This window comes from Colossoma macropomum, unplaced genomic scaffold, assembly GCF_904425465.1.
Source record: "Colossoma macropomum unplaced genomic scaffold, Colossoma_macropomum, whole genome shotgun sequence".
NCBI lineage: Eukaryota > Metazoa > Chordata > Actinopteri > Characiformes > Serrasalmidae > Colossoma > Colossoma macropomum.
In genome coordinates this window covers 27,500,581-27,524,262 of record NW_023494792.1, presented here as the reverse complement: position 1 = coordinate 27,524,262, position 23,682 = coordinate 27,500,581, and the positions used below count along the sequence as shown (strand labels likewise).

The 23,682-nt window shown below is 39.5% G+C and overlaps 1 protein-coding gene across 2 annotated transcripts in view; it reads right to left on the bottom strand.

Annotated features, from left to right (window-relative positions):
* The window catches only part of LOC118812059 (proline-rich protein 5-like), a 38,814-nt gene extending 27,217 nt beyond the window's left edge, over nucleotides 1-11,597 (bottom strand). For both annotated transcript variants that reach the window (XM_036576747.1, XM_036576746.1), the window contains exon 1: nucleotides 11,287-11,597. The gene's annotated coding sequence lies outside the window, so the exon portion shown is untranslated. The remainder of the gene's footprint in view (nucleotides 1-11,286) is intronic.
* Nucleotides 11,598-23,682: the final 12,085 nt, after the last annotated feature.

The following is a 23,682-nucleotide window of genomic DNA, read 5'->3' as shown; positions in this document are numbered from 1 at the left end:
CAGAAAAAGAGAAGGAAAAAAGTGAAATGACAAATTACTTCTCTGAAAATGAACTGGAGGAAAATTTGCAAATGTAACAAATTGTGTTTTGGGTCAGTTATATAACAGAGGTGGCCTCACATCACAAACACACTTTTATTTTTATTTATTTATGAATAATCTAAAAAGTCTATATGCACCCTGTTGACACTGATTAACACGATTCATTAGGTTCAGACATTTGAATCAGTATGTGGTAAATTACAATTTAAAAATGTTTAACATTATTTTAACACACTTTAGTATTTAGTGAAAAAAGTAACTGTTGCATTCTTCTCTTCACTGGGACTGCTGTCACTGTCGTCACTCTCAGGGGAGTTTGATTCAAGTCAGTGTGTTTCAAACGATCAGTTTAAATGATGCCATAACTGTGTGTTCTAAATCGGTTTACAACACATTCCTACATGTTTGTTTTGTGCTGGCTGCAAAGATTGCACTGAGCCTAATGTGAACTATTACATTGGATTTGCCTTCACTGTCTGAGTTAAAAAAACATGTTAAACTAACCTAATTTGTCAAGTTGCAATGCTAATATTTACACATATAACTGCATATGATTACCTAATTCAATATATTGTATCTGTTGTGTAAAGAACAAGATATTTATGGTGTTCTTTTAATAAAATAACAATAATCAGAGGAGGACAACATACTGAGTTTTAGATAAGCAGATAAAGTGCCTGAGGTTGTGCTATGTTTCACATGATATTAAACTATTTAGTCACATAAAATCAGTACTACTGTACTGCATACTTTAGTGGTGCTGTTTTGTCACCACACTGCATACGGTGTCTACAGTATAAACTGTAGATGTATCATGACAACTCATCAAACCACCACCAGACTTTTATTTAGTTTAGTTATTCAGTAACTACTACGTATTAATCAGTAACTACTATGAAAACAGTATATAAGTTAATTAGTAGTGATAGTGAAGAACTGAGCACAGGAGATTAAAAGGGCCTGTAAGGCCTTCAGGAGTGGAGAAACCACTTAAAATCTAAATCCACCTATGCATGCTTTGTTCTTTGTAAAAGTAGACAAGCTTTATAGAACACTGGGAAAATACAACTTAATGAGAGAGCGTAGTCACACTGTTAGATCAGGTTTTTTTTTTTTTCATTGGTCGTGTTATCGAGCTAACGTTGGCATGGTGGCATATTAACCACAACAACATATTCCTGCTTGCCAGCGTCGCTTTTTAAATTGAAAAATCAACACTATGTACCGACTTTAAACAAAGAGCACAACAATTTCTTATTAGGTTGAATTGAATGTTTACCATTTCCTTCAAAAGAATGTCTATATAGGCTCATTCAGCCTGGTTCAGAGTGCAGAAATAATCCTCTAATCTAATAACAGATGTAGGTACAAAGTCTTTTTACATCATCACTGCAGTAAAAGGCCTCTGCTTTGTACTAGTGTGACACCTTAGAAGTGTTGTGGGTCTTAGACCCTTAATCAGTGTCAGGTTTGGGGACTCAGAGGCACGCTCTGAGATAGGTCCAGACTTAAATCAGATCTATCTGCTGCTACAGCTTCAGTCAAGCGACAAACAGAGCTATCAAAAGATCTGCTCCAGCTATATAGATCAGAGAGAGGTTTCCAACACAGTGCAGTGCTATGAGTATGATAATTATGATGCCCTTTTTGCTGTTTGCTGCTGCAGAAACAGTGACCCACATCCGGCACATATAAAGCTAATCTGTGGGGACGTTCAGTAGTGCCCCCGTGACTCAGACCATCTCTCAGCGAACCACAAGCAAAGGACAGGCACTGCTTTTAAATTAAGCCTCAGCATCCTTCCCATCTAAGACGTCAGGAAGGCATTAATGCGGACAGCCATCTTTTTGAGAGCCGTGCCCCCCTTCGCTCTCTGTCTCTGTCATTTTCCTGCTTGCTCCCTCTTGGGTGCTGCTCTCTCTTTCTTTTCGTCACTCTTTCATCTCTTTTACATTCAGGCAGGAAGTGCCTCCACAGCAGGAGGATGCATTGAGGCCCTTTCAGGCACACAATAGCTGTGGCTTTTAAGGCAGTCGTTTAAGAACGCTACCACTTACATCCTTTGTGCAAGAGGGGCTACATATACTCACTGGCCTATTCATATAAGCAGTTCTGTACAGTCAAATCAGATTGTAAACTGTAACTGTCCAACAGTTTTGAAATTCATCATTTTCATTTTCGGTACATCTGTAGTACATCTTCAGGTACTACATCTTCTGCTAGTGCAGAAGCATCTCATACACTTCAATAACACAGTGTTTAAATCTGTTAATTTACCATTCCCTTCACCTTCACATCATTCTACCATCTGTAGTTTTGTTTATTTCACATTTTATTCTTTTCAGTCATCATAATTTTAACACTACTACACACTAACACTGGTTAATCGCTAACTTTGGCCTTAAGTCAGTCCTTGCTTGTACCGCTCAACTTTTGTTGCAGTGTGATAACTGCACTGAGAAAAATAATGAACTGAATTTACTTGATTTACATGTGTACACAATTTCCACATGAATAAAATATGCCACATCACCACTATTATTGAAAAAAATAAACAAAAAGGCAAAGTTGTGCTGATGTAACAGATTTTATTCATGTGGAAATTATGTACCCATTTGAACATGCCTTCTATAGAAATGTTGCCTCCAGCTTCTCAGAGAACCGCTTAATGATCCACCAACCTTACACACACATACAATGAAGATGATGTTTAATGTATTATGTTCCCTCAGGCTAATAGACTGTAAAATGGAAGCACATGAACACACTGTCACACTGTTACAATCCTCATTCAACCCCAGTGGAAGAAGAGGTGGGGGCTTTAATGAACAAGCTTTCTGTCCACTTCTAGTGGCAATATTAAATGCAAATAGCGGGTCGCACAGAATAAACCCACTTATTTCCTCTGTGGTCATCAGTGGAATTACATGCCGCCTATTTCAATACTCAGAACATGCATTTGTCAACTTTGCCTCAGCATTTCCCCTCAGGGGAATCCCTAGCTCCAGTAACGTTTATTAGATGAGCGCTAGAAGGAGCGAGGGATTAAGTGAACACAAGGGTGAACTTCAGCAGCAGCACTTGCTCTGAATTTCTGACACTTTTTCCTTTCCAAACCCAAAAAAATTATGTACAAAACTGTTCATAACACATAGCAGTAACATTAACAATTTAAAATTTTAACAGCTTCAATTTGCTATGTTCAGAATGAGTCTTAGGTAGGAAATTCTGTTATACATGACTGTTTACACAAACTTCATCACTTTACTCCGCTAGTTTGCTAGCTAGCTAAAGGGCAACACAGTTAGCAACAACAAAAAGAAAGGCAATACACCACAGTTTTTAAACCAAAGCTTATAGTCAGACAAAGCAATTATTCATAAATTGTATGTACTTCATGTTCAGTACATGCAAAAAAATGCATTACAAAGTTTGCAAAGCTAGCCAAGCTGACTGAGGCTAGCCTAGCTGGGGACGAGTGCATTCTGTTAAACATCTGCTCCTCATTTCCACCTCCACTTGCGAGTGGCCACTTGTGGAACGTAGGTGTGATGCAGTGGCGTAACTGAGATCTTATGGGTGCTGGGGGAAAAAAATTATTAGCCCCCCTATTCTAAAAAATTGTATAAAAAATGACTTTGTAAGATGTTTACTCACTATTGTTATGTCTCAAAGGAAGAATGCTCAATGAATGAAAGTTTCACCCACTAGCATCTAACGTTAAGCTAAATGCTTACATTAGACTACTTAAGATTTTAAAATGATCAACAGTGAATATATTATGTTGCAGACTGTGAAGGATCGGTTCCACAGATGAGGTGCATTAATAATAAGAGGGAGATTTATAAATGTCAGTTCTGTCTGTGTAGTATTGACAGAAGCCAACTGATGAGGTACAATTTTAAAAAACTTAAATGAGTCATTCATGTACAGTTGTGTCAGTATCAATATAAGGGGACTACTAAAGATTTTAGGGGACCACTCTGTGCCATGGGCCCCACTGCAATTGCCCCCCCCCCAACAGTTACACCACCTATCAGTGAGTTGGCAAGTTGGCAAGAGTACATTAAAAAAAGTGCAGATCAGTAAAAGTATGATCAGATTTTCTACAGTTACCAACACCATCAATGGACCAACTGATATAAAAGAAGAAATGTTAACTGCTAAAAAGTAAATGCCAAAAGCCAGAAGAAAAAAAACTCATACACAACATGAGCTCACTTGTACACAAACCACCTGCACCTGCGGTTTGAGCAAATCAAGAAATTCTCTGTTTCATCTACTCCAGCTGTGCTCATCACTGTGGGAAACCCAAAATGAGACTAAGCAATTTACCACAATTCTACATTCCTCCCTCTCTCTATTGTTCACCTCCCACTCTCCCACAGTTTACAACTTTCCAACATTCCTCTCCTCCTCTAGATTCTGATCTGGGCTATGAAGATGCAAAGAGAGAAAGAAAGAGAGAGAGAGAAAGTCTGCAGTCTGACTTCTCACATGTAAGTCATTATAGGTCTGCTCTGGCTGCAGAATGGACGGCTACAGACTAGCCTGCCACTGTGAGCTGAATGGTCAGAGCAGGTTGCTGCACTTGAGTAAGGCAGAGACCAAGTATAATGAACACTCAAATTTCTCTGCTTCTCAGATTTCTCTGTTAATCATCTGAATAACCGCTTATGCTCTCAGTACGAAACCTCTTGGGAATGAAATGCAGGGCAGCAGACGCAGAGACCCTTCGATCATTAGTCAGAGAGGAAATGAAACCTGCTGCTTTATACGGGCATGCAGACAGAAACTTCACCACTTATGCACCACCATCTGGGTCAATTTCGACTCACATGGAGTTCTTAAAGAGAATAAAAGCCTGGTTCTGGCTAATGGAAAATCGTTTGAGCAGCTACGCTTCTCTAACAGCACAAAGGTAGCCTGGGGCTTCAGGCCTGCACATGTAAAGGGTTTGTCTGCATATGTGTGTGGGTCTGGTGGGCTTTGTGGGGAGGGGTGTGTGTGACACTTAAGACACTTCAAAAGCATTGTATGATTGTTTTCATCAGTATACGGAATTTACAAGGCCAGTTTTTCCTTTTGTTCTTCCTGTACAATAACGGTAAATCACTAAAACTTTATGTTAATGTGTTACTGTGTCTTCTTTTTTGTGTGCTTTCTTTTTGGCCAGGGTTCACTTGTAAAACAGATATTTAATCTCAGTGGTATCTTGGTTAAATAAAGGTTAAACAAATAAAGAAAATACAAATGTTCTATGCGTATTATATGTTGCAACCACCTATAGATAATAAGAATTTAATAAGCTAACCCTAAGTCTAACCTTAACCACCCAGGGAAGAAACACATAATGTGTAATAAGCAAAACATTAAAAATGTTTGTGTGACACTAAAACTATTATATTAAACAAACTGCAAAAGCACATTTCATTGACATCCTTCTGTCCAACAGTGCCAGCCTGCTACAACGCTCAAACTAAAATATATTCAATAGCAGAGACAGAGGAAGTGGAGGTTATCCCTTGGAAACTCTTGGTCGCTGTGAGGGCGTTAAAGTGTTTGGAGAGTTGTGGGCTATTTCTGAGCCTCTAACTCCACCTCTAATTCAATGTAATAACGTCTCATGGAAACAGAAGAAAGCAGAGTAACCACGGTGCGAATCTGCTGGTTATGTGTCAGTTATATGCACATACTGTTGTACTCCGCCGCATTATAGCACGCTAAGACACATTCTGTCACTACGTCTAATAAAAACAAATGTAATGATTCATTCTTTTGCATGACATGACAGTATACGTCTTAAAAACCTGAATGCTGGCATAACCAGATAGACGAACGGATGAAGGAACAAACAGTAGACAGGCAGACCGAAAGATGCCAGCTCAGTTACGCATGACAAGTTACTCAGACTGGAAGAGAGAAGGTGACTTTGGGAGGAATGCATAGCTGGATTAAAGCTGTGCAAGCAAGAAAATCCAAATTAGCCTTGTGACAGGTGAGAAGACAGCTTATACAAGATTACGACCCAAAAAGAGAGAACCTATTCACAAGATATGTGTATGGTACACTGTGTGCATCGGTGAAGAAGAAATCAGATTTAGGTTCCCGTTAACCAAAAAGAAATGGTGTTGCCCATGTAAAAACAATGTAGCTTTTGTTTGTCAAGAAGAACTTTAAGTACAAAGTCAGCACCATTACAAGAGTTTTTTTGCTAACACACACACACACATAGCCCTGAGGTGCTGCACCATACCTGGCCTAGAAGTGTACTTCAGCTCTAAATTAAAATTTCACAAACACGGATGAGTATTAAAAATACACTATGGTAAATAATTGATGCGGAGATGGAAGGGGGTACAGAATGGTCTGTGCAGTGGCTGTGTCTGCCCTCACAAACATTAAAATGTGCGTCAAGCAAACAACACAATGCTTTCAAACGAATCAAGATACATTAGGATCAGTGCAAGAATTCAGACGACTACTCCAGCATACTAAAGCAGGACCTCATGGGCTACTTAGAAGTTTCAGAGTGGAGGCCTCAGGGACCCGATTTCAAAGTATTTCCAGTCTGCTCCTGGAGACTCTGCAGCCCATGCGTGCTCAGTGAAGGGCTGCAGATCTGCTGCACCTCCAGGCTCACTGGTTTGGTTTGTTTTTGGTTTCGTATCTCTCAGTGGAGGCAAAATAGGCAAACAGTAATTCAGTGGCGGACTGCCTCTTATCTGAATCCTGATAGATGGTGCTGTTCTAAAAGTCGTGGCAGAACGGATTCATTACCCAGCACAGTTTATTATGGTGTGAAATGTTTCTGATTTCCCTGAACAAACATGCCAGAGAGTGTGGCCTCAGCTAGCCTCTTTTGAATAGCTGACCTTCACAATATTCATATTAGTAGCTACATGAATTTCCAAACCATAAGAACACAGTACTGTAATTGGTATTCAAGAATGCTAATTTCAATGTTTCTAGCTCAACAACCATAAGTTGATGTAAGCTATTCTAGGTGCTCATTATACTTGTTAAACATACTGGCAGACAGAGCAAACCTTCTATATGCCTTCTGAGCACAGACCTGATTCAGCACGCTCAGCTCCGTCCTGATGATGTCACTGGTCTCGCTATATATAGCGAGGCCCAAAGAAAGAAGTGGATGGGGGCGACATGACTAAAGCCTAATAAACAGAAATGTAATGAAATGTAACTTCCTTGATTGATGACACCCTTCCTTAATATCCTCTCCCTCATTGTATTACACCAGTTGGAAGAACATGTGGTGACAGTAACCCTTATATTCATAGCTTCCAAACTGTATAGATCCACTGGTACCTGTACAGAACAACTGAATGGGTTTATTCCAAAATGCCTTATAGACCACTAGGAGTTTTCCTTTTTTTTAATGATTTATGTTGTCGGTAGTGGGCTTTACACATATAAGAAATATCAGTGCTGTATTATTATGCATACCACCTTTATTAGAGATATAAAAATGTGTTTTCTATTATATATCAGCTGTTATTCTTCTCAAAAACTCACTATTTCCAAGATTGTTACAAATAGATACAAAGCAAATTGGAATGAAACTCTTCATGTTTGCTATTAGAATTATAAAAAAACAACAGCAATTTAACCAAATACTCATACAGAATCAGAATTCTTTTTTTAGGTTATCTGAAAATTAAACAGCTAAACAGTTTCTCACATGCAGTTAAACACATACAAACAATCATAGGCAGTCAGAAAGAGAGAAAGAGAGAGAGAGTGAGAGAGAGAGAGAGAGAGGGAGAGAGGCAGACAAGAATATCAGGCTGTCATGAGCTGACAGAATAAAAATAATACGCATGGTAAGACTGAGGAGTAACATACCACTGCTAACGTGTCTTCTTTTCACAAAGGACACAGAAACTAAACGTTCATCCCTCTGATGACCCTCGTCCTACACTTTTTCAGTTCTGGCGCTCTGATGGCTTTGCTTGTGTCTTACATGCGGTGACATCTGTTTTGTTTTATCTTTGTATCTGTTCAAACTTTTTGAAACACTAGAATGAAACATAGTGGGTGTGTCACCTCCAGACATAATGACTGTTCGGGGCTGCGGGGTCACACTGGACCAGACTTCATCTTTTATACACAAGAAGGAAACAGCAGACAGGATTTTAGAAGAGCGTGTCCTAGGAAACAGCCACAAATTAATCTCACCAAGCAAAACATCTCTTGAGAGGTTGGATACTTTTGCGTCATACTGGCATCTCCCTCTCTCCTCCTGATGTTCCTTGTGTTTGTTTAAACTCCAATTTCTGCATTTTATGAGCATGCACTGCATGTGAGAGCAGACAATGTGAACGAAAGGTGCAAAGGGTAAAAAACACAGCAGACTGTGAGAGAGCAGAGCGGTTTCAAGTGCAGCGGATGATAGAAGTCGATACGAATGCATTTTTATTGAAACATGCTAAATTAACAACTTGTTTTATTTTTAATTTTGTTTATTTGTGTTAAAAAGATTCTGCTATTTTCCACTGCTTTGTTTGAGTCTCAGCTGCACCATATGCTGTCTGTGGCCAAGTATAAATGGAATTGAAAGTCTAGAGGATGCTTCAGAGTGTTCAGCACCATAATCAGAGTGCACTGTGGCATGTAGTTGAAAAAGAAACAGTGGCAGGCCGCATATGCTCTGTAAGCTATATCTCATGATAACATCCAGTATGGTAACAATGTAACCTATCTGTAACTTTTTCGGTAAACTGGTGAAATATCCTGTCATCTAAAACTCACCTATGCACATCCATGGAAGCGTGCCTGAACACAAATTCTCAATGTACAGGTGACAAGTCGATACACTGATACCTAATGGTTGCTCTTGGTTAACTATGGGACAGAAGTTCTTCCTTGCAGCTCCTACTTGCAGATCCTCAGCCAAACACCATAATCTACTGGCTTGTCAGTAGTCTATAGTCATTAACTGGTTGATATTCTCATGCTTGGATCACTAAGCAAGACCAGAAATGAGGAGAAATAGTCATTCGAAAGCCTGAGCTTTTGAAACACCACAGCACAGAAGCCCGGCCGGGCAGCATAGAGTACCCCCCCCACTGGTCAAGCGTGTTCCTTTAGCAAGAAAACCATCTGCACTGAGCCATTTCCCCCAGTAATTACGCAAAGAGGAGTCAAAACACGAGTTGCACACTCCCTGCTGAGCATACCCCACAGAAAGAGTCGACTTTCCAGGAAGAAATGCACATTCCTGCACTTAGACATACAAGTACACACGTATGATGAAACAGGGCATGTCCATTAATAAATCCAGCACTCAGACATTCCCTAAAAGCCAGTCAGGGACATTACAAGGGACTAGATCGGCTCATGTATAATAATTGGAAAGTAATTCTCTGTCAATCAAAAACCTCTAAATCCCTTAAACTCTTGCTGTTTTATTGAGTTATTAATGAATCATCTTTGGAACCAAATACTACATTACTATGAGAGTGAGTAATAGAGGTCTGTACATGCTGACAGGTCTTATTAGAATTTAAGGGGCTCGATGTTAAATATTAAAAACTTGCTACCGACTGGGACAAAATTAAGCCCATCAGCTAAGTATTGAAATCAAAGTATGACTTTAACAAAGTGACAATGGGTTATTATGATCAGTTTTATAACCACTGCAGCTTAAACTTTCAAATGTACAGTCTGAAGGGGCACTGAACTCTGATGCCGTCTAGTGGCTAAAACCGATAACTGGGCTAAAGGTTTTAACCCAGTGACTGACTGGCCTGGGGCCCTTCAGTCCTGTACCGCACCACTCAATTTACCCAATAAGCCAGGTCTAATGCATGCTGGAGGACATAAATGCAGCCCTCACTCAGCTCATTTGAGCTCCTGTATTTAAGGTAACCACACATCAGTCTTACCTGATATCATACAATTACGCAGTGCTGACCAAGGGGAAGTGTGCGGGTGTCTCACTTAGTGGCAAATGCTGCTTTTATGGGTTATAAATGGGTTATAACAGCACCATCACCATGAGTCAGGAATATGTTAAGCACAGCAGCAACCTCAGATACGTCCTATTCTAGCCGTGATAGAAGAAACCGTCTAGCAGCAGCAGATGTGTAGTAAAATCTTTCTAAATACCTTTCAACACTTAATAACGGAGCTTCATCAGTTCAATAAAAAAGAAAAAAAGTAATTTATGTTTTATTTAAATACTAACAAAGTTTGCTTCAGAACTATGGTTTGAGTTTGCTAAAACTTAAATAGAAGTTAAACAGAAACAGGTGGCACAAAACACCTCAGATATCCAGAGTTTAAAGGGTTCATATTATGGAAAACCGAATTTTCTTTAGTTTTTTAAATAAAACAGTTTAATGCAGTATCAAACACTGATAAAGTTTCAAAAACGTACAGTTCACTCCTCAGCGCATACAGTACTCATATAAGGAAACTATGCTGCAAAAATAGATCATTGTTGTCACAGGAACCAACAGACATATATCCACCTGTTTAGTCTACAGCAGTTTAGCCCCGTCCACTGACATCGAAGTTATAAGGAGTGTTACCACTTGGACTGTTTTTCAAAACAGGGCAGCCCATCAGAACATACATACTATCAGTTTACATATATCGGCTTTTAAAAGCAGTCACAAAATCAGCCTGCTGGATTATTAGATCTAAAAAGGGGGTGGACAGTTTCGTGGGAAAAAATGTACCAAAGAGCAGGTTAGGGGCCCCTTTTTTCAGTTCTCTTCAGGTACTGTGTAGTCAGGTGTTTCCAGTTGAAAAGCTGAACTGGTCTCTGAGACATAATAAGGGGGTAAAAAAGAACAACAACTTTCTTATTACATTTTGCCATTAGTGGGTATTTTGCTCCTCTTTCAGTATTGAGGTTCCCAGACAGTTTGCACACAGCAGCCCACACCTAAATTTAACCTCTCACTGGTTTCCTCCATCCGCAAAGCAAGAGGCCCATCTATTCAGCGACCGCCAAAACCTCCTGGCTGCCTCATTTTACATTTAAAACCAGTCTGTCACAGAAACGTGTCGTTTTTCTACATGTGCGCTTCTTGACTGTCATGCAGGCTGTTTCTCGAAGCAAAAATAACGACCCAGCTCGTCTCAGACAGAGCACAACAGGGCAGCTGTTCGAGTGGCGCATATTTCTGCACTCTTACAGTTCTGCTGAAACTAGACCACCGCGGCCACCACAGCTAAGATGTGTTCGAGCATCTCCACCAGACGGACACTCACCGTGTTCAGTCGCTCCAGTGCCCGTCCGTGCTCTACATCTCACCGAGACCGCTGTCCGCACTCCGGCGCGTCCCTGCTCTCACTGCGGCTCCCGCTCCGCTTCATCCGTCTGGAGCTTCTCCAAGAGCCCAAACCCGCTCTGAGCACACCGACCAACCGGCTCCGACTCGGCACAGCCAGTCGAGCACCGAGCCTGAGAGAGGGTCTCTGTGTGTCTGTGTGTGGGCTACTCTGCTGCTGGCCCGGTTATATCGCCTAGTGAGTGAGTGTGTGTGTGTTTTCTCTGAGCCAGCTGCTGTCTAGCCTGCGCTGTTTTCCCCACCAGTTTTCAGACAAGTCCCGCCCTCCGCGCCAGCGGATTGGCTAACGGCTCCCCCGTCCTGCACCGCGGTTGGCTATTTGTTGGCGGATCGCTTGTAAATATGAAGGATTGGCCAATCCCAGCGCAGGGGGCGGGGCTTGTGAAACACGGGCTGGTAAAACAACGCGTCTAGTCTGTGTGTCGTGAGCGTCTTTGGCTATAAATCCGCAGCCAAAAACTAGTTTTTTTGCCAGACTGCAGTGGCATATTTAAAGTTTTATGCATGCGAACCACAAAAAATACTTATGAATGAGGGTCAACGATGAAAAATCAATTTGTTAGGAGAGGCAAAATGACAATTAAATAATACATTAGCCTGTGGAAGAGCCCGTATCCTACATTTTTTATATTTTATTTTATGAGGTACACTATGTGCAATTGTCCGGGTTTATATAACAGAAACTGTCATTATTCATTTTACATCACCATTTTACACCTTTTACAACAATTTTTGTCTTTACAATGTGTACTATGTAAATGACTTCTGATTGGCTGTCCTGTATTTGTGCCTTATTCAAAAAGCCCTCTGAGCTGAAATACTTCTTAAACTTTAGCATGAATTAGCAGGCTTCACTATTACAGGCTGGACAGATGGATATAAGTAAAATCACTGTTTTTTATGACATCACAAAAACAATGAATTCGAAACTGGCTGTTTTGCAGCTTAGTTTCCGTATGGACTGTATGGACTGGGGAGTGAACGTAGACTGTTTCAGTTTTGTTTTGAGGAGAGGACCAAATGTCAAGTCCAATCTGTACATCATGGGAAGACCGGTTCTCCTGACATTTATGTTTTCCGGATCTGGTCTGCATCAGGATGTCAGTCTGGTTTCTATCCAGGCCACAGCTCTGCAGAGATTAGCGTTTTCCCCTCTTCTAACACTCAAATCATGTAGGCCTTACTAATCAACTGCTGAGCTGATTCATGTGTGCTGAATGAGGTGCTACGACCTGAAAGGAATCCACTTGGATGTCTCTGAACTGGAGGCTTGAGTTGTTTCAAGACACGGGTAAAGAATACAGTAAAGAAAGACAGGATTCACAAGTAGGAGTGCAAATATTACATTACAAAAGATATGACAAAAATATAAAGCCTAGTACAAGCAGGGTGAGGTCAGTGTCTCACACACTCCCTTACAATAAACAACTTGAAGAGATAAAGTGCCATAAATCTGAGACAAACACTAAAGGTCTAAAGCTGAAACACATTTCATTTGGTGACATATTTGGCTTCAGTTTGGATTTGTATTTGATCTGCAACAAAAAGTATTTGGACCACACTTAAAAATGTATTAAATTCAGTGTGTTAGGAAACATAATGTCAAACTGAGTGGCATTTATTTTAAAAAGATATGATGGAAATAATGTAAGGCAGCATGGTTGAGAAGTCTGAAACACAAGGCTTAAAACAGTTAAGCATGTAGATGTGTGTTGCGTGTGGAGGACACATCACATATAGTAAGAGGAAACATTACCTCTTGCGAAGGAAAAAACAGTTATTTTGTTAAGTTTAGCATCTCACAAGCTAGCTTGTTTTGCTTGTGTTATTGAGCATAGACTAGAGGAATTTAGGGAGTGTTTTTAGAGGGCTCGACACCTTGTTTGCGGTGAATTTTGCCACAATCCAGCACCAACATTTTAACAAGTTGTCCTAAGATGTGTATATTTATTATAGATCACATCCAGTCCTGCAAGTCTAACCATCCCAAGACTGTAATTTTCTTTTAAGCAAAGAATTCTTACCAAAAGCATTTTGTGTTTCAGATTTTTTTGCAGACTTCTGCCGAACACAAGAACACAAGCTCTCAGACATCACTGTAAGAAATACGTTTGGTTTAACAATAACTATTTTGGAAATTTTCTTTTCCAGTTTGGTAACGCACTTTTCCACACATTAACTGAGATCTTACACTCCTTTTTTGTCTCTGGTTTGAGAAATAAGTTACAATTTCCACCAGTTTCTTGGAAAATCTGGCAAGTTTTTAGATTTCCAAATGCTACACAGTATTGTAAAGTTTTTACAAAGTATACCAGACATAGTTACAGTTGGATCCACTGGATGAACCAATTTGCTGCAGAGCCACCCTGAGGCAGACCAGGGCTGCATCTGTAGTTAGTTTAGAGTACCAAAGACAGAAGCTCGAAGATTGTGGGTGCAGCAGCTAAATAATTACCTTTCTCTGAATTTGTATCTGGACATCAGTTTTCCTTAACGGACAGCATAACGTCATAATAAGGTTGTTTTCAGGGTCCCTCCAGACTTTCTCCTCACAAAGAATCCACCATCATTATGATGTTGTGCTACAAGTGTTTTTCTCTAAATTTAAATATCAATTTGTTAAACATTCAGAGAAGTAATCTTAAGAACATCAGTAAAGTTTAACAATGGTTAAAGAGTCCAAACACTTTTTGGGGTCACTGTATGAGTAGAAACCACTCCAACAAAGAGCTTAACAGTCTCCTTGTATTTATCTAAAACGCCTCCTCTTGAAACACATTCCTCATCCATTCAGATTTAAACAATCCAAAATGGCTCCACTGTGGGAAGCAGGTCATGGTAACACAACCTGAGTTCATTAATTACGCTTTTAACATTAACATCCCTGCAGGCGTGGGAGGGGACCTGCCATTGTTGACTCACTTTTAATTGCGACAAGAAGGTTTTACAGTTCTAAGAGCGGCGATGGCAAAGTCTAACATTCAAGGCCAAACATATCTCACTTTATAGCACCAAAAATAAATAAATAAAAAGGATCTGGCCTACAATGCACACACAATCACTGAGTTTACAGCCTCCTCTTAGCCAATCATTAATGGAGCTTTCTAAACATTGCGGTTTATGAGTGAGAGGGGACCTGAGTGCAGAGCCGATGATTTATGTACCTGATATCATAAAAGACATTTGTGAAGAGCACTGAAGCGTGTAGAGTTTCACCATGCGTCATTTTCTCCTTTGTGTAAACTGTTTAGCCTGACAACCATTTACCCATGCAGAGACTGTACACAGCCGAGAAACGTGTCGATTCACTAAACTCAAAGCTAAAGAATACTAATGGCTGGTTTAGTTAAGACCAAACAGAAATTTTAATGGTGAAACACCAGAGGCATCACAGTGGAACAGCGTTGTTCACAGTGGTGGTGACATCTGAAGATGTTAATGCTTCTAAAAGCTCCTTAACACAAAAGTTTTTTTTTAATTACACAAACTAGTTATGAATATGATATCTGATGTCTGAGACATTGCTTCACGATAGTTTTGACATAAGCTTTTGGGCTACAATGCACTTTTAATCCATTCATGGTGAAGGGGTTCATGCAAGACATTGTAAGGCTAAATAGTCCCAACAGAAACCTTTTTTTAGATTTACCACTATTTTACCATCATCAACAAAGTACAGAAAGAAACAGATGATGTGTAGGTTCACTGGTCATTTTGTATAATTAATAAAATGGCTATATTTGCTTTATTGACATTCCCATCCTGGTTCCCATCACCACTGTAAAGACATCAGAGCCAGTAAGTTTCTCTTCAATTAACCATTTCACATCAAACCACTCTGACCGACTTTGTTTACATCTCAGCTACTGAATTCTGGGGACATTTAAAAAAAATCAGGAGAAGTTCCCTTTAAAAGGGTCAGGTTTAGTCCTATCTTCAGACACTCAAATCCAGATGTGCAATATATGCTCACTGTTTCTATGTTTGCCTATTCACTACTGTTCAACAGTTTGGAATCAATGTTTTCAACAATTTAAATGCATATTAAAGGAACTGGGTATGCTAGTCCTGAATTTCATAGCTTTCAAATAATTAGTAGGACGCTAAGAAAGAGATGTGTTAGATGTGTCCAGAATAATGGATGGAGCTGTAGTTAATTCTGACTAGGCAACTAGCGACTAGGAAAGATGCGCAGCATCAAGAATGAAATTAACATCCAGAATTTGTCAAGTTTTAAAAAGTGGAGATCAATTCTTAAGGAAGATTGACATAAAATATGTAAATAGACTTAATTCTAAATCCTTAAACTATTTAATAAAACAACCAATAAATACCTTTTGGTGTCTAGTTTAAGTTCTGGTGTCTAATTTACATCCTCACTGTATGAGTTATTATTGTTTACAAAATACAACAAATGAATAACAAGGGATTCCAAAGTTTTGAACAGCAATGTAAATGAAAGCGCTCCTCCTCAAGTCTGTGGAGTCAAATAATAAAGAATAAGTTTAAGAAAGGTCATATACATGTGTTGTTTGTGGTTTGAGTCACAACAAATGGCAGTTCTATATAGGCTTTTAAGTGCGGTTAGGTTAACCATCATCAACTGGAATATGATTAGGCGTTGTGTACGTCAAAGATAGCACTAATCTAGGATACCCAGCAGGGACCTAGATAAGCACTCTTACTCTGAAAAGCTTGGTGTGCATGGACTACAGTCTAGATGAGTATTCCCCCATACACAGGACCCTAATGGTAGCACTGCAGCCCAAACACAATCATATTTATGGGTGTTTCTCTCAGCTGCTTAAGTGTTTAGAGTGACTATCATCTTAAACAAACATACAGCATTACAAGTACTCCAGCATTTTAAATTGCTTGATATCTAAATGCCTTACAACACAACGGGAACAGAAGGGCAATTACTATTTAAGAATAAATACCACATTACAGCACCAAAACCTATTAAGGTGATGTGTTTTTGACTTTACTTTAAACGTTTCAATGGAAAATACATTCAAAATTGAAATTAAAGCTATACTGTGTAAGTTTTGTGAATTTGGTGGAAATATGTAATTGCACGCAACGTGCGGAAAAACCTCAGTTGTGCTTTTGTTTTTTTCTCCTGTCTTAGTCATATTACTGCTTTCAATTTTAACCAAATTATTACATAATGCAGCTTCAATGAAGCTAGCTTTCCTTTGAACACATACAATATAAGCTCATTACTTCATCTGAATCTCTAACGCAGCTAAATGATTGTGTACTTAAAACTCAACAACTGAATGACATACTGTACACAATGTTTCCAACTTTATTGGAAACACTCACTTTGTACTTCCCCTCACAGAGCACTGTATCAGCTCCACCTATCAAATAGCTATAAAGGTGCATTATTACAGACTGTGGCCCATCGTTTGCTGTTAGTGGGTGGAGCGTTCTCAGCACAGTAGAGACACTGACATAATTGTGGTTATGGTAGTGTGTGTGGTGCTGGTATCAGGCACTGCATTTTTTTTTCTGGGGTTTATTCACAAGTCTGCCTCACTGCAAGGTTGAGAATGGTCCACCACACAAAATCAGCAGCTCTGTTGTCAAAAATTGACCACTGGTGAAGGGTCAGAGGATGGCTAACACTACCTGGGCTACAGTCTCTAAATGTACACCAGAAAGGAGGAGTGGGATTTTCTAATAAAGTGGCCACTGAGCGTATTACATTTTACAGTGTCCTGATGGAGCTCATATTTTTACTTTGGGCATCCACTCTCAGAACCCTTAGATTCCCTTAGAAACGGCAAAACAAGACCCACCCAAAATGCATGCTGTTTGTGGGTAAACATCTCAGACAGACTGGCATGTTTGCCCTCAAACATTATTTGTGCTGAAGCTGTTTTGGTATTCTGCAGTGAAGCCCTGGGAATGGAGTTCTGACACCACGGAGCCAACAACAGGGAGGAAACACTGCAGAGACGAGAGAGAGAGAGGGCGAGAGAGGGAGAGAGAGAGAGGGAGGAGGACTCAGTGTCTTCCCCACATTTTAATTCTAAACAAACAGTCTCCCTCCATCCATTTAACAGACTGCTGTGTTCCAGTGTGTGAGCAGCTCGCCCCAAATTTCTGACTAAATTACACATGAGGGTCACTGCTTTGGTCAGTCCGTCTGAGTTATTGGGATTAGAAATGAAAGAGTTTGACACTGTTTTTCATTCACCTTAGTTTTGACGTCACAGCCATGAATTCATGCACCCATTCAGACTGCACAAAATGGGTGGGGGCATAAAATGGGAGGGGGGTGTTTAAGAGTTCTCAAAGTGAGAACTCTTTGTGCAAGACAAGAATATAAAAGGGGCAAAGTGGAGAGAGAAGGACAAATCCAGTCTTAAGGACTTCCTCACTTTATTTTACACACCCAACTCAGTCTTAGTTAAAAAGCAGGTTTATACATCCACCAAATGATAATAATTCTTCACGCCATCTGACTCCTGAAAACTAGGGGACAGTCTACCTCTCTACTCAGGCCCATATTACTCTTTATATCTTTATATAAAAGAGTATTGATTTATACCCCAGTGGCTTTCAACCTCATCCCCATCTGCTGCATCTGTATCGTACCACTGATTACCACAGACAATAATTTTAAATGTTTCCTGTGTATTATGTAAAAGACTCCATGCACACTGATAATAGAGGCCGATGGGTTGCATCTTCAGGCTATCAGTGTGTTTCAAGGCCACAGTCTCTCTGTTCTTATACTATTATAATTATGGAGTCAAATGGATTATCCGTGTATGGTCTGCAGCGTCTCAAAAAAAATTCTGACTCATATAATGCCTTGTTTTAGTGTCTAACTGAGGTTACTTTCTTTCATGCATTTCTTTTGGCACTATGTCAGCCTTTGTCATACTTACACACCACCCTTCATTTATTTCCAGTCAAAACTGCCAGTAAGTACAAGTCATTCATTTTCAGAAGACTTTTCTGAGGAGATTAGATATCCACTGCATAAGGAAGCAAAAGTCAAAGGAAAATAAGTGCAAAAAGGAGTTTTCAAACCTGAAGTTTAAAAGTATTATTAAAAGATATAGAGAAAATGGGACTCCTAACAACCGTGCCTGGTAGACCACCATAACCAAGACCTCCATCACATAACTATTACTTTCATAAGGAGAAAATCAAACCCTGCTTCAGATCTGAAAAAAAAATCCACAGGTGTTTCTGTTCATCCTTCCACTGTGAGAGGAACAACTCAACACTATGAGTCTGAAAGGATGTGTAGCTGTCAAGAAGCCCTTACTAAGAAAAGGAAACAGACAAAAAAGTACATTTGAAAATCAAATAAAGAAGCTGCTGGTGTTCTCAGAACAATACGCTGACCACCCCAGAGTCCAGGCCGCAACATCACTGAATGAGTTTTACTTGGATCGTGAGGGGCAGAAGCACAACCAACTTCTTAGACTGAACTTTGGAAGTGTGGAAAAATATCCCTGTAGATGAAAAGAATGGAAGCTGTAATGAAGGAAAAGAGTGAAAATTTTGATATTATATTTAGTTGTTGAGACTTTTGCACAGTATCACCTTTATTCGATTAGATTTTATTTGAATTATTAAGCAACACTTCAGTTGATGTTAATCATGCTTTGGGGGCAGTAATGGGCTGGAGGTTAGGGAACCGGCCCTGTAACCGGAAGGTCGCCGGCTTGATCCCCAGAGCCGACAGCGCGTGACTGAGGCGTCCTTGAGCAAGGCACCTAACCCCCAGCTGCTCCCCGGGTGCAGCGGATAGGGCTGCTCACTGCCCCCTAGTGTGTGTGCGCTCACTAGTGTGTATGTCGTGTTTCACTTCACGGATGGGTTAAATGCGGAGATGAAATTTCCCTGTTGTGGGACTAATAAGGGTCTCTTAATTTATAAATACATTTTAATTAATTGACTTGAAACTCTTTGCTCCTCTCTCTCTTAATGTCCCCCCTCACACACACACAAACTTAGAATACACATGCCGTTGTATCAGTGAGAACTAGTAAGCCACAATATTATACTTCTTGATCAAAGAGTTTTCCAAAGGGTCCAGCTTTCAACCCAACTCCTGAGAAAGCCAGAGAAACTCATTCTTTTCAATCACTAACTACATCGTTAAACTGGGATCAAACCTGCACATTGTGAAGGACATCAGTCTCTGACCAATTTCAAAGAAGTTTCCTCATTTCCAGCCGATCCTGCACCTGCCCGCCTGTGTACATAACATGGTTATCTACCACTATTAGCTGCTGTTAATGGCAGAACAATTCATAAATATACACATTCACACCAAGGTGCCCTGACTGTGTGTCTCTGTACAGGTCAAGCTGTGTCTCAACAATGATTGACTGCATTCTCACTGATGTTTCTTAAGCTGAAAAAAAGGGTTAATGGTTAAACCTCTGCAATTAAGTAAGAGGTAAAGTCTTAAAGGGCCCATTTAATGGAAAATCAAAAAAAAGTTTTTTTTAAAAAGAAAGAGTTTGACATAAAATGTAAACATTGTTTGTTTTCAAAGCATACCATGGAAACAAAGCTGCAAATTTACATATATTCTTCCATTTAATCTACAGCAGTTTAGCCCTCCCATTCACCTTAAAGTTATGAGTGTTTCAGCTTTTTGAATGAGGTACATTACAAGACAGCCAGTCAAAACAGAGGTCATTTACATATATGAGGCACAGTAACAAAAACAACCTGTTTAATTCTAAGAGGTAATAATGGTCATTTAAAAATGAATTCTGACTGAGAGAATCAATTTGTCGCTGACGACAAGCTGGGTGGTCTTAGTCTGGAGGATGCAGTATTCATAATTTCCAAAAAGAATTTCAAATTTTGATTTCTTTGGAGCACAGGACACTTTTTCACTTCCCTTCAGTCCATTTTAAATGACAGCGTTTCTGGATCCTGTTTATATTCTTTGCATGGTAGAGTTTTAACTTGTATTTATGGGAGCAGTGATGAACTGTGTTCCTGAGCCCATGCAGTGATATCCACTACAGAACCAAGTCTGTTAGCATAGCATCATTCTTACTTTCTTAGTTTGATTACTATGAGCCCTGGGACAGTTCTTCTTCACTAGAACAGCTTTCCTAACTGTGTCCAATGCCTTTCTGCTTTACTCATTCTCTGGTTTGGCAAATGTGTGCTGCTTTGTTTTTAAGCGACAAATGGTTCACTGATTGCATTCCAGAGGATCCTGTTTCAAATGGTGGGACTCAAATGATGCAGCACAAAGCACAGACTGTGTTTCATCGTAGCATCGTAACATCATAATCCAATGAAGGTAGGATTACTTCAGATGGTCTGACAAACAAATGTGTTTGGGCTGCAAGTTAATCAAACTATGTACTTCAGAGGCCAAATATATAGAAGCAAGCAGTAATTTTTTAAAGTAATAATTTTCAATTAAGCCAATTTGCCAACAACCAGCACATAAGACAGTATTATTAGACATCTTAAAATTGGACCTCATTCACCAATATCTTCTTTTTTTCATAAATTTGTTCTTGAAAAAGGTTTTGAGAAAAGTTTTCATTCAGATTCATAACGTGTTCTTAAACCGCAGAACTGTTCACACCTTAGTGGTCTTGAGTGTGTAGATTCTGTTCTTACCTAAGAACAAATCCCAAACAAGAAAACATTGGTGAATATCAGAAACTTTGTGAAAACTGCATAAGTGGCTTTTAAAAAGAAATTTCTTTAGTGATGTGCTCTTACAATTACATGAAAAAAAAGTTTTCACAGTGTTCGTTAATAACAGTCCTTTACATTGACTAGTTTTTACTTATTTACATTTTCCACTATCTTCTTCATTTCTTACTCTTAGTTACAATTTATATGCAACACTGAGATAACCAGTAGCTAGTCAGTTACTAACTTTTCGATAAAATGAAAACTGGTAAAACCGTTACCGGCCCACTAGGAATTCTCCCAACTCTCCTGATGACCCACTCCAGCAGAACTGTTTATAGTGGTGGTGATAGGAACCAGACATCTGAAACGTTTAATACCTTTAACAGATCCATCACAGAAAGTTATTACATGAAATAGTTATGAGTACTTTTACAGATGCCTGAAACATTGTTTTACAGTCATTTTGAGAGAACGTTTTGGCCTAAAGTGGTTTTGAAATAAGGTTTTGGTCTAAGACAAATTTTTAAATGGGCAGTACGGTGGTGCAGTGGGTAGCGCTGTTGCCTCACAGCAAGAAGGGCCTGGGTTTGATTCCCAGCCGGGTGACCAGGGTACTTTCTGTGTGGAGTTTGCACATTCTCCCTGTGTCTGCGTGGGTTTCCTCCCACAGTCCAATGCAATCGGACCAATTGGACATGCTAAATTGCCCCTAGGTGTGAATTTATATGTCTGTCTTTCTGCCCTGCGATGGACTGGTGACCTGTCCAGGGTGTATCCTGCCTTCCACCCAATGACCTCCAGCTGCCCCTGCAACCCAGAAGGATAAGTGGCTTAGAAGATTTGTGTGTGTATTCCTGGTGGAGAGGTACATGCAGGGTATTGTAGAACAAGAAAGTCCCCAAAAAGACTTATTTATTTTTGGTTTTATTATCAACATTATATTCAGAAGAGTCATGTAGGTTCACTGGTGGTTTTGGATAGTAAATATAATGGCTATATTTGTGTTGTATACATTGTGACTCCTGGGTCCTATCACCACCACTGTAAAGAAAGAGTTGGTAAATTTCTCTACAATTAACCATTTCATATCAAATCACTCTAAATGACTTAGTTTACATTTCAATGATCAAATTATCTGGAAATATTTTGCATCACAATTGGTGGAATTCCCTTTAAAACTCAGATAGGCTGCAAACTAATATTCCATTCATATTAGTCTAATGAATGGACTTTTAATGGCATACTAGTTTTGTAAATACTAACTAGTATTGTAGTATGTGATTTTGGATGCGGCATTAGTTGTGAACTGCTGCAGATATATAGAAAAACCCTTTTGTTGTATGACATATCATTGTCCATTATCTCTTTGAAAAAAAAGGATGCTTACTTTTGAGAAAGTGAATGCTGCTTCCAACCTTTGGCCTGCAATATATAAGATATGTTTGGGCTGTGAGTAAAAAAACAGTACAGCATGAATAACTATGTTGATCTTAACCCAGCTCCTTCTTGTCATCGTCCATGAGTGACACAAACCCTGTTAGTCTTATGTTACCTCATACTGACATTTTGCTTACTCTAGAAGCAGTAGAAAAAGAACTTCCTGCATTGTGAAAAGTGTCTTTCATGTGGTGCTCCATATCCCCAAAACTAGCTAGTAATGAGCCCAACGATGAGCACACATCCCCTTTGCATATAGAACAAAGGGCCAAACAGGTTCTCATGACAACCGGGCACTGTTTGTAAAGGAGATGGGTCTGCTGGAGGAGCTCTTTTGCTTTTTTCCTCCACCAATGCCTCCCACTCCTCCATGCCCGGCTGAAAAGGGCATCCATCGGATACACGGCTAATTGGTCACGACAGAGAGACGGCAGCGTGGCGGCCTTCACAGAGACGTGGCCCACTTTAGAAGCCCAGTTTCACCATATTTACTGTCATGATTACGAATTTAAATGCACAGTAAAGCACCAAATTTCAAACTTCTACCTAAATAAAACTCACTTCTATGCTCATCATATAGATCACCATAGGTGTAATTTCCACTAGGGATATAGATACTGTTAGCTTTGGAGTATATAATTAGCTAGAGATAGCATGCAAAACTGTTGCTAAACACAGTAAGTCTACTCTTACTGCCCAGCATACATAAACTAGATTAACAGAATTATAACATAATTTTATTGATTAAAAATCCATATGAAGTATAACTACATCACTGGTATACAGTATGGGGTTGTCATAATACCAAGTGTAGTACCACAATGCTTGATATCAAACTGATATTATGGAAAAAAAAGTGTTAGCCTATATAGAGGACCCATATCTTACATTATTCCTGTATTTTATAATTTCCCTGAGGTCCACTTATGGCATTTGAAAATAGAACGAATATGAATAATATATGTATTTATGAGCAAAAAAGGTGTTTAAAAAATAAATTGATGGGGAAAAAGTATTCAGACAGCACAAATTAATAGCATTAGTGCTTTGTTGTAAAGCTGGGGTTGGTAATTTCACCTTTGAGACTAGTCTAGGGTAAGAAGTAATTTGCTTTTTTACAGCATTGTGGTTCAGTTTTGTTCTGTGCCTCTTGGCAAGCCCTCTTCAATTCCCCAAGATTAGGAGTGTCCATCTGACTGACACATAATTTCAAAATACTCCTTAAGTT